Source organism: Osmerus mordax, chromosome 10 (genome assembly GCF_038355195.1).
Source record: "Osmerus mordax isolate fOsmMor3 chromosome 10, fOsmMor3.pri, whole genome shotgun sequence".
Taxonomy (NCBI): Eukaryota; Metazoa; Chordata; class Actinopteri; order Osmeriformes; family Osmeridae; genus Osmerus; species Osmerus mordax.
In genome coordinates this window covers 3,883,598-3,895,083 of record NC_090059.1, presented here as the reverse complement: position 1 = coordinate 3,895,083, position 11,486 = coordinate 3,883,598, and the positions used below count along the sequence as shown (strand labels likewise).

The 11,486-nt window shown below is 40.1% G+C and overlaps 2 long non-coding RNA genes across 2 annotated transcripts; both read right to left on the bottom strand.

The window, feature by feature from the left end:
• Nucleotides 1–2,010: 2,010 nt before the first annotated feature.
• Nucleotides 2,011–2,513, bottom strand: LOC136950438 (uncharacterized). Its single transcript, XR_010877491.1, has 3 exons — nt 2,482–2,513; nt 2,128–2,318; nt 2,011–2,034 (listed from the first exon to the last, which is right to left on the bottom strand). It is a non-coding gene; the product is annotated as an uncharacterized lncRNA (long non-coding RNA).
• A 16-nt stretch (nt 2,514–2,529) lies between these two features.
• Nucleotides 2,530–3,782, bottom strand: LOC136950436 (uncharacterized). Its single transcript, XR_010877490.1, has 3 exons — nt 3,561–3,782; nt 2,671–2,721; nt 2,530–2,559 (listed from the first exon to the last, which is right to left on the bottom strand). It is a non-coding gene; the product is annotated as an uncharacterized lncRNA (long non-coding RNA).
• Between the last annotated feature and the right edge of the window lie 7,704 nt (nt 3,783–11,486).

Below are 11,486 nucleotides of genomic sequence, written 5' to 3'. Positions count from 1 at the left end.
AACGCAAAATGCGATATAGCCCTGTGTGGAGAAGCTGCCCCGGTAAATTCTACTACTACGGTACATTACTAGACTACTGCTGTGTTCGTCTTGGTAGCGATTGCGTTGGTTGAATTCGACTTAACGTTCCGTTGTACGGTTTAGGCTGAAATTAATTATTTTCATGAACAGATTGACAAAGTTTAGGCTGTGGCAATGAAGTTCAGGTTAGTAGTTAGATAGACTTTTGATTTAAGTAAGGGGAGTGCCGAACATGTTCTGTCGCCGTTTGACTTCCTAAACAGCTGTGTAGATGTTTTTGTAGTGTGTCTCGCGTAGGCTACAGCGTTGCAGTGAGCAACACTGGTTTGAAACTACAGGTAATGATAATTTCACCAACAAATCGTTTACTTGTGATGTAATGTCATAATAAATCCTACAACGAAAATGTATTTGTGAGGAATGTTTATTTTAACGATTGAAAACAGATGCATCATAGACCACTGTAGCATGTGTTGCCCGGGCAACAGAGGCTAATATCATGATGCTTATGCTTCAGTGAAATAGTAGACTACCGTTTTCGAAAGTAGATGTGGGCCTACTTCCTTAATAATATCCGCTAATATTGTACATTACATTTCACAATAGTGTTTCACATCACAAAGTAAAATGAGTTAATAGTTATCACCCTGGCCTCTTTGCTTGTGGCGTTTCTGCAGCTGCCTTGCAGTAAAGCTATAGTTAGCCTAGCTATCCTCCAAGTTAACAGATGTGAAACGAATGTCCTGCACGCGTGTTTTCGTGACGTTAGTAACGTCAGTGACTGTGGCTTGCAAATTAGCCACTGTTAGCTTCACTTTTTGCCACAAAAACTTAACTTGAGCCTAAACCATGCAACGGAATGTAAATAAAAATACAAGCAACTCAATCGCTACCAAGACGAAACTTTTGACACCTAGGTTGTCTTTGTAGGCCAAATATTGACAAAGATTTAGGGGGGCAAAAAGAAACTAGAAAAGGCTCTTCCTGCGAAACAGCAGTGAGAATGCTTAAAACCTGAATGGGGATAGCTGACCATGCTAAAAAAGCTGAAAATAGTGAAAATTTAGTAGAAAGTTATAAGCTGAAGCTTCAAAGCGCCCGAAAGGTATTTTTGAAAGGGGCAGGAGCTGGACAAGGCATAAAACTACAGAAAAGAGAAGAAAAATGCAAAAAGAGAAATAATTCTGAAGAATTTGAAAATTTAGTAGAAAGTCATTTGCTCAGGTTTCAAAAGGTCTGAAATGTATTTTAGAGAGGACCTCCCAGCTAACACAGTTACGATACCCTTACGTTGCTGCAACGTCCAACGTCTTTTGCGACGTTGTGGGACCGTGCATCTGTGGGACGCCAGAAGGTAACCGCAACGTAATCTTGTGACGTTGCCAGTCCGTAACCGCGACCTCCTAGCAACGTAATTTTGTGACGTTGCCAGTCCGTAACTGCAACGTTAACTAAGTAACCTATATTTTTCAATTCTACTGCTTATATTGGGGCGGTTCATATGCAGACCTCATTTGCCCAAAATGCTACTTGTTCTTGTATAATAGGCTACATGGTAGCCAACTTTAGGAGGACTATGGTTGTGTGATGTGTAGCCTAACTCCAGCTAATCATAAACAAGGCAACATTTCCATGTAACATTGTTTGAAATAAAATGACAAAGTGCCAAACAGTGAATTAAAATCTTCTGCCAGTCCCCGCTACAGGTCCTGTCTGTTGGCCCTGACAATGAAGCACAAAATAAGTTAGTGTTCTATCAACATAATTGCACGTGTAAAAAGGCGCTATACAAGTCATAAAAAATCACGTCTAAAATAATATACATCATCAAAAAAATATGTGATTCTAGATTTTTGTCACATAGCCATGTGAAAGGTTGAATATGGAACCTGCAATCATGATTCATTCACCTGGCTTGTTTTGAATGTGCTGCCGGGGTGTGTTTGAGTGTCTACTCTATGAGGAGCTCCACAGCTTTCTCTCCCAGTCCTGTCTTCCACTTCATCACAGCGTCTGGAATTAGAAGTCATGAACTTATTGCCAGCACCAATGTGAACGTTGAACGCTGCGTGTAAGCCATAGTTCATGGCATCTCCAAACACTTACCACTCTCTTTCGCAACTCCAGCACCTTAAGGCGCTCCTCAAGGTCTTGGAGTTCAGCCTGTGTTTGGGCCACCTGTAGCTCCATCACTGGCACCTCTTCAGTGTGTCTGCCCTGTAGTCGCCTGAATAGGAGAGCCTCTCGCTGGTTCTCCTCCAATGTCTCCATCTTCCGGAGCATAACCTGTAATGTGTCTGTCATTAAAGACAATTAAAACAAGTTTACAAGAGTTAGCATGATTGGCATACACTGTGGTTCTTCTAGATTAGCTGTAACATTGATGTAAATAACAAATGTTACCTTGAATGGTTGTATACAAAGCATATATATTTTTGAGTGTCTTATATTTGCACTTGCCTGGCTGCCAGCTGTTTTCCTGGGCCCCCAATGAGTTCACCTCCACCTGACCAGAGTTGACATCTAGGGGTATGGAATCTGGTGATGCAAAAGTTTTAAGTCATGCTTTTGCTTCAAAACATAGCCTTTAGGGTTGCCATGGCTCATACAATTATTGTTACTGTTTTAAACGGTCATTCATTACTTTACCATCATTTCCCAGGGACACAGTGCTAGGCCGTGTGACGGTGGTAGGATAATCTGTACAGAAATGAAAGTGGAATGTAGTTTAAGTACATAGTTTTAGCATATTGATATTAAAGGGGTAGCATTGCACATGTGATCGTTCGAAAGCAGGGCCCCACATCGTAGCGTCGCACATGTGTGATTCTAAACATTCCAACTGACTATTTTCCAAAAACTATAGGACAAACGCTATAGTATGGCTTCAAAATGTACAATTAGTAGGCTAACAAGCAACACTAGCAGGTAGTAGCATTGCTACGAGTATTATGCTACGTTGCTAGGTAACGGAAGCTAATTAAAGCTACCTAGCTGCCGTTTTGAAAAAATAACTGGTGGAAGCGTTGGAAATATTTTAGAACTCACGCATCTAAAGGTTAAAACGAATAAACTTATCCAAAAACAGATGTCATGTACAAATTGGAAAAATTACTGACATGATACTTTTATAGACGCCATTGCTGTGCATGCCATGACCGACTGTGATTAAAACGTGATCAGCCACGCTAGCTCCACAGTCTTTGAAAATTCCGGGCTAAATAAACTATTATGGGACAAACAGTTTTTTTAACAGTTCTGAACGTTTATTTTCACTGATTCTTTTGTGGGTGATTTGTGAGACGCTAAACTTTGATAACATGTAAGCCTATGCATTTTCAGTATTTCAACATAACTTTCTGGAGGGTTTAACCTCTACTGTACTGTAGCTAGCGAAATCCTAACGTAAACAATGTGAATCTGATAGCACATAAACAGGCTAAATAGCCTAAATTTCAAACATATACGTATTAGCATGCCCCATCCAATTTCTGAAAATATGTTTATATATTTAAAACTATTTCTGTAAAGAAACTCACCTTTGAAGTAGCTAATTTCCAGTTGAAATCCAATGCGTACAAGACGGTGTTGAACCCCTGCAAAATCTCTTCTGAAACCCCAGTTTCAACGATGCGTTGAAATGGGCCTGCGCAAAGTTGTTGCTCAGGGGCAGACTGAGGGGCTGGTTTGCTAAGGAAGAATTGTAATATTCTGTGATGACTTGTCTTTGGAAATGAATCTCTTAAGAGTCGCTTACCTTTTGGTCACATTTAACAATTTTGTATTACAAAAATTATTGGAGCACAAATTTGCATTGTGTGTCATACAGCTTTGGTGTGCTAAGAATGTTTGCTTAATCATGTTACATATCACACATTGATTGCTTTTGTACATGTTTATAGTAAAGAATGAAAGACTAAATTCTATTTCAAATTCAGTCTTTTATTTATTAAAGCTATGTTTCTGCATATGATAAAATTGATGACCAATGACATGTTGGGGCTGAGCTGCACATGAATTACATGCATTGTCTACATTTATACGTGCTGGGTGCAACATTTAATATTGTGTGTGATTGAAATTCATGTAGACTATGGCTACATTGCAAAAGTGTCAGAACTGAGAGCAGTCCAGTGTGATCTCTCCATCTCTGGATAAACCACTATATTGCACTCGAGATCCGTTGCGACCAAAGAGCGACTTAACCCATGGTACCAAAATTAATGTATCCAGCCGACCAAGGTACAACGTCACGGCAACGTTGTCCACGGGACCAAAAAATAACGTAACCAGCCGACCAAGGTACGACATCGCGGCAACATTGTCCACGGGTCTAAAAATAAGGTAACCAGCCGACCAAGGTACAACGTCGTGGCAACGTTGTCCATGGGACCAACTGGCAACATTCCCTTTATAACGTTGCTACGACGTTGCCAGAAGGTAATGTCGCGGGTTACCAACTGAGCACTTACTGGCAACGTTGCCGCAACGTCATGTGTTAGCTGGGCTGGAGCTAACTGATCAAAATGCTGCTGCAAAAAAAGCTGAACTATTGTGGGTAGTAATTAAGATCATGCTACATCTAACCAGTGGATCATCTTGCAAGTGTGTCAAAGTGGTATTTTTACAGACTGTATTAACACCGTAGGTGTGAATAATGCATGCATCGTGATTGTTGTCCATCTGTAGCCGAAGCTAAGCTAGAGAGAGGATGCAATAGGAGACTTTCTACAGTAAGCCATATATACTGCTTCAAATTGAAAACGGAGACCATCTTTTGATTAAAGACAAGTTCCTTAACCGCTGTTGTCAATATCGCCAATAAAATGTAAATACTCTTCAGTTACAAAGCATTTGTTTGTAGCTAGGTAACGAATATTATGTCTGGAAAAACGTAGCTAGCTATGTGACCTGGTTTCGCCGTATGATGACAGTAGTAGTGTCACTAGAATGGCCATAACAAAAGATCATATTTCAAATCTGTCTGCTGTTCTACATTGCCCACACAATTATATATATATATATATATATATATATATCAACTCTAACATGGCCTGCATCTTGTATCGAAAGTGCTCAAAAATTTGCTTGTCTAATGTATGGTGGACTGAGAACATATTTGTTAGTCAAAGCAGAGCGAGCGGATGTCGTGGGAGAATTCCTACTGTGTTAGATTTACTGCTTCAAATTGAAAACGGAGAAAATATTTGAGTAAAGACAAGTTACTTAACATCTGTGTTCAATATCGTCAATTAAAAGTAAAAACTTTCCAGTTACGAAGCGTTTGTTGGTAGGATTATTGCAGCTGCAGAAAACACTTACCCCAGCCTCGGTTTGGCTGTTCGTGACGGTCAGCTATGACAGTCTTGAGCCTCGATTTTTGCAGATGTCTGTGAAACTTGCTAAAATAAAAACGATCTAGCTAGATTATGTACACTTTAAACTCAATGTACATACCTTGTTTGGCCAATTTGGTCGATTGTGGAAAAGAAGTCGAAACGTTTTTAGTTATGGAGAGCCATCGCGCTAGCTCGATTATAAGAGAGAACTAAAGGCATTTCCTGCTGAAAATGCATTGGAATGCTGAAAGAAGAAATTATTTTTCTTAAATTGCAGAAAATACAGAAATGAGAAAATACCCGCAAGCTGAAATGAATGTCAAAAATGTGTGAGTCACACAAAAGAGGCAGTGTGGAAACTGAATTGCATCATCTAACAACGCTAAGAGCTGAAATACAATGCGGGAGAAGCTGAAAGCTGAACTGTTAAACAGAAGAAGAAGTAGGCCTAGGCTAGCTAGTCATAAAAAGAATATTATAGTCTTAACAGCTGAAATTATAGTTGGGATAGTAATAGCAGTAGCAGATGTGTGCATTGAGTGCGTTTACTCGGCTTTCTTAGTAGGATTCAATGTGTTGATTGAATGAAACGTACAGCAGTAGGGCCGATACAGGAAGACACAGCGACACTTTGTTGCTGAAGGATGATGGTGCAAGTTTTGTCCGTGGAGCATACAACGATTAATAAAAAGAATCATGTAGACGCGCTTATTGAGTAATCGCATAACTAATTACACATGTAAACGGAGTAATCGTATGGCATAAACCGACAATTGCTAGTAATCGGGTTTCTCATGGTCAAGTAAACGCACTCAGTGGCGTAGTAGAATAAAACAGTTCCATTAGCAATAGTAGTAAAAAAGATATTAGCAGCACCTGCAGAGTCACCTCTTGTAAATTGTATTAGTTGAAATACTATCAAACTCTGTCTTGTGTCTCCACTAATCAGCTAATACCAATCACCTGCGTGAGACTGAGTGGTGCGTGTCTGTCGTTGCCACGGTGATGGTGCAGCTATGATCATAGACATATATACATAGACGCCCCATTGGTCCTTGGCTTGCGTGTCAACTCGCCGCCATCTTGGGAAGGTAATAATTTTTTTGTTACAATGTGTCTGGATGGGAGTTTCGGGAAAAGATACATGGCAATAAATTGGTATTTCATGGTTCTACAGTGTTTCAGTTATGGTTCGTGCACTTCTTGATGTGTTCTCATGTCATTTTATGAATCTGAACTTTAACTGTCATTTCGCGAGACCGGTAATTTAAAAAGAAAGAAAGACAAACGAACTCAACTCACTCACAAAACCGTTACTCTGTAGAGTTACATTTTTGCTACATTCGTAAACTCATGAAGTCAAGATGCCTCAGTGTTGTGCAGCTTGGGGCTGTACAAACAGCAGAACAATAACGACAAGAATTCGTGGAATAACCTTTCACAAGTAAGTCTGAACAATTGTTTCTGGTTGTATTTTGCCATTATAACATGATCGATGTTGAGAGCTAACTGACAGTTAGTTGGCTACCAGAGTCAGACTATTAGCTAATAGACATGGGGAGCCAAGCCTAACGTTACGTTATTCTAACATTTGTCAAAAGAAGACAATATTGGCCTAACAAAAAATATAGGCTATATATATATATATATATGTATATATATACATATATCTACTGTTACTTGGATGTCGTTAATTATATAGCATACATGGTTTGCAACGGGAAAACTTGAATCCCTGCTGTGCGTTTCGGCTGGGCGACTGATATTATGAATATGACTGTAGTTAGCTGGCTACTGTAGCTAACATTTTTCACATTTTGAAGGTTTCCCAAAGAGAAGGAGTTGAGGAGGCAGTGGGAATTTGCTGTTAGAAGGGAACATTTTTCAGCCAGTGACTACTCCGTGCTCTGCAGTGAGCACTTTAAGCAGGAGGACATTGACAGGACAGGTCAGATTGTCAGGATTAGAGATGGAGCTAAGCCAACAGTCTTCATTTTCCAAAGAGTAGGTCTATCACTAGGCTGTAAGGATTTGAGAGCAAGTCAATGTCACACTTTAGTGAAAAGGTTTTTTTTTTTTTTTTATGTTTAGGAATCAAAGATGTAATGTATAGTACACTGTGAGATACTTAAACCTGTTCAAGTTGTTTTTAAGTATTTTTCCTTCCATTTCAGCAAGTGGCAACCAGGACAACACAAGCCTCAAGGAAGGCTGAAGAGAGCCTGTCAGTGGACTGTTGTCTGCAAGAGCCTGAACCTCTACCTAATGTTGTGAATGTGAGTATGTGTACTAGCTATGCATCAAGCATCTGTGATTGTGAGTGATGTGATATAAACATTACTCAAAACATTTTCATCATTCTTTCTATTAGGAACATCTGTATGCAATGCCTGCATCTCCCACTGGTCTGAAGACTAAATTCAGTAAAGCCTTGGCTAGGGTGGAGAGTCTGGAGCGAGATATGAGGAACACAAAGGTACGACAAAAAAAAACGTTGCATGGTCTTCTGGAGGATCTCAGGGGGAAGAACCTCATAAATGAAGAGCTTAAAGAAAGGCTTGATTTTTACTCAGGTAAAATTAAACTTTGAACTTCATGTATATCTTAGGGGTGTACCCAACAGAGTAGTATCTAAGGCAGAAGAGTAACAAGAAAATAACTGCAACATCATGAGTTCAAATATGCACCTTGTAACTGGATTTCCTGCATGTACATTCTAGGTACCAAAAAGTTTACTTATTATTTTAAGGGCACTTACCAATTAGTCTGTGCTAACTGAATTTCAGATCTTCCAATAGGCCTCCTGTCAAAACAGGGCCATGAGTACAGCAAAGACCAGAAGGAGTTTGCCCTCACTCTCCACCTACATGGTCCAAAAGCTTACGCTTATCTGAGAGAGTCTCTCCACATTCACCTACCACATCCACATACATTGTAAAGGTATTTGTTATGTCATTTAATTGCACTTTTTAAAATGACTGGTTCAAATACATTATATAACTACTTTTTCATTTGATAAAGGTGGATGAGTTCTGTGGATGCCAAGCCTGGCCTCAACACGATGATGTTGGACATGTTGAGGAAAAAACAAGAGGCAGATCCAGTCAAATATGGACGTGTGGCGCTCATGTTGGATGCCATGGCCATCAAAAAGCATGTCCAGTATAATCCGCATACCCAGAAGATGTCTGGATTTGTGGATATGGGGGATGGCATAAATGAGACTGATGTTGCCACTGAGGCCCTCGTGTTAATGGTGGTTGGCCTACAAGGCCATTGGAAGGCTCCAATTGCCTATTTCCTCACCAAGTCTGTGTCCCCTGACACACAGAAGGTCCTGCTGGTTCATGCGTTGGAGGCACTGCATGAGCGTGAAATAAGGGTCATGTGTGTGACAATGGATGGGCATGCCTCCAATATCAGCATGGGTGCCAGCTAAAGGCAGACCCTTGTGAGCCTTTACAAACATTTTTCCCACATCCAGTGACTGGTGAGAGGGTGTTTGTAATGATGGACGCTTGCCATATGTTAAAGCTGGCACGAAACATGTTACAGGCGTACAGTCCAATACGAAGCACCACTGGCCTCATAAACTGGAGCTACATTGTTCACTTGAATGATGTGCAAACCAAAAACGGACTGCATGCTGCCAACAGGGTCACCGACAAGCATGTCCATTTTGACTCACAGAAAATGAAGGTGTCCCTGGCTGCACAGACGCTGAGTCGCTCTGTGACAGTAGCTCTGCGAACACTGAGGGACATTGGCTATCCACGCTTTACACTCTGTCAGGCAACGGCTGAATTCATTGAGGTAAGACTACATTCAAACATCGTTTCTTATCAAAGTGTACTGGCAATGCTACAAATCATGAATTATTTTTATTTTCAAAACATTTCCTTTTAGATGATTGACAGCCTCTTTGATGTAATGAACAGCCGCAATCCCTGTGCCAAAGGATTCAAAGCTCCCCTGAGTTCTTTGAACTGGACAAAGAGTAAAGAACTCTTGTTGAGAGGCAGGGAATACTTGCTCAGTTTGTTGCTGATGGATGGAACGCCTCTTCATCGATCAAAGAGGTCTTTTAAATTGCAACACTTCCGTTCATATGATGCTCTGTTCTCTTGTTCTGATCTTTTTGCTGTCTGCTGTTTTGTTTCTGTTGAAATTCCTTTATGCTCAGTGTTTTTCAGTTCATACATGTGGAAAATGGAAATGTCCATTTACAACTTTCAATGAGCAAAATTACTTGGTGCTCTTTGGAGCTATTGTTTATCACTTGTATTATTGTTTTTATTGATTTTATGTAAAGCACCTTGAGCTACAATTCTTGTATGAAATTTGCTATATAAATAAAGTCTTACTTACTTACTTACTATTTTGGTTAGCCAGGATCATATTGACAATCATATTGTTTCTTTTGAAGGCACCTGTCTGTCATGGGGTTCGTTATCAATATTGACACCCTGATGTTGATGTGTCCTGAGCTGCTACAATGTCAGCGATACATCTGCACGTATCGGTTCAGCCAGGATCACTTGGAGCTCCTCTTCAACTCAATCAGAGCATCAGGTAAGGATTTCAGAAGTTTATAAATGTTCTTTACAAAAAAGTATTCTAGTAATCTGTATTAAGTGTTGTGTGGGTCTGTGTGTGTGTGTTTGTTTTTTAGGGGGCTGGAATAACAATCCCTCGGCAGGCCAGTTCCAGGGCATCTTCCGCCGTCTCATGGTCCGATGCGGTGTCTCTCCGAGCACTTCGGGCAACGTGGCAGCACAGGATGACACCATGTCCCTATCGGCTGTTGAGATGTCCTCTGCCTCTGAAACTGAAGAGCTTCCATTGCCCTTCTTGAACGTCTCTGCACTTATCTCTGACCACAGCTACCTACCAACCCGCTTTGGTGGCCTTGTGGAAAACGCATTAGTCTACATATCGGGGTTTGTGGTTCGTCAGATACTGAGGAAGCTGTCATGTGGTGTATGCCGTGCTGCACGCGCATCATTCAATCAGAGCTACCATTTGCTCACCCTAAAAAACAGAGGAGGGCTGATGATTCCTTCAGAAGGAACAGTGAAGGTGATCAGGTCAGCAGAGCGGTATATTCGACAGGCATCATCGGGGAAAGCTGTCAGTGTTTCTGTAATACAGCAGTTTGTCCGAGCAGAAATTGGCTCAGATGATGTGTTTCTTCTCAAGGAGCACATTGAGGAAACACAATTTGGGATAGACAATCATCACTTTTCGCTATTATCTTTAGTTGTGTCTGTATTCCACAAACTCAGGCTGCACCACATTGCCAAACTCAGCACTCTGAAATTACAGAGTGGCAACTCACGAAAAAAACTTGGCAAAAGTGTCCTGTTCCAAGGGTTCTAGCCAGTTCAGGAAGATCCAAGCTTGGATTCTTCCATATCCTTCTATATATAATCTAATGGATCAGAAAAGCTTTCACATGCATGCCATTGCTAGCTAAACTGCCAAAAGACACCAGTTAGTGTGTTAACAAGCTTCTATCAGTTTCAGCTGGGCTGATGGTGGTGTTTGCAAGGTTTTTGCATGCCTTTTAGGTAGTTAGCCTACGAGTTTTGGAACAGAACTCTGTATTGCTGCTTTAAATTAAGATATAATATATTTGAATGTGTATATTTGACTTGTTATAAAAAATATAGAAAGCAGGTGTTTGATGTTTGTTTACATTTGTCTACTCTATTTTTGTTTATGAAATTACTGTTTTTTTTTTAAAGTAAACATAATTGTCAATGTCACTGCTAAAGGATATGTTTCTCAATAAACATATTTGAAACAAAATATAGAAAAGCACGATTTGATTTGTAGGCTATTTGCAGATTTTGTTCAATTTTTTCTCAATGATGGTCAATTATTAGTAGTTAAAGAAGCACTATTTCGATAGTTTAGATTTATTTTCAGTATTTCAAAGTGAACCTGTAAATACTGCACATGCCTGTGTGCATGCTACATTTTGTATGTGTCTGACACCACAAAGTTCTGGAAAAGTTAAGTTATATTCTATTCTATCTACTATGGCTTTTTCAGTCACTCAATTTCAACCACAAATGTGTAATGTTAGAGAGGCAAGACACAAGGTTGACTCTCAGGGCAGAT